Raw genomic sequence first — 871 nt, forward strand, 5'->3', positions numbered from 1 at the left:
CCACATCTCCCCAGGTGGGATTGCATGGCTAAAGTGGGATGGAGTTGGCTATTTCTTCTCCCCCAGCAGGTTGGGTTCTGGCTAACCAGTTCCTCCTGCGGTCAGAACTTGTTAAGAAAAACAGAAGGCTTTGGCACTTCTCCCCACCTCCTGCTGGAAGTTCCAAGGGATTCTTCTCTCTTATTTGCTGTGAGGACTTGAAGGTAAAACTCATGAAAGCTTTGGGCCTCCTTGGATCCACTCTGGTAGTGAGGCTGTGGCCTCCACTCTTAAATTCACCAGTGTATCTTACCTTTCTGCCCCTTGGGTGGGACGGGATGGCTTGGGTGTGAGGCTGGAGTTGAATATCTCCCTTTGCCCTGATTGAGTAGGCTCTGATTAAACCCTAGCAGATAAGGTTCTGGCTCACTTGTTTCTCCTGAGGGCAGAGCTTCTGTCACCTGGGTTGTTACCTCCTCTACACCTGGCCAGAAGCAGGAGGACATTATTCCTCTAATGTATTTATGGTGAGAACCTGGTGGGGCACTGGATGATGAGGTTTCCCTGGAATTTCTCCCACTCTCAGATTTGTCCACCCTGAGCCTCCAGCCATTCATTGTTCCTCCCCAGTACTGGGCCTCTACTCCGGTAAGTTGTGATTTGCATCCATCTGGGCTTCTGTTCACTTTTCCGGCCAGCGGTTTGCCCTGTGACCTCACCCCTCTGAGCATCTAAGAAGAGTTATTGATTTTTCAGTTGGTTCAGCCTTTTACTTGTTCAGTGACTTCCCAGGCACTTACCTGCTGGACTGGAAGCCAGAAGTTCAATCTGCCTGTTTATTTTGGGGGGCAGGGAGGGGCGGGCTGTTTGTTTTTAGTGCTGTGGATCAAAA

Source organism: Marmota marmota, unplaced genomic scaffold, assembly GCF_001458135.2.
Source record: "Marmota marmota marmota unplaced genomic scaffold, marMar, whole genome shotgun sequence".
NCBI lineage: Eukaryota > Metazoa > Chordata > Mammalia > Rodentia > Sciuridae > Marmota > Marmota marmota.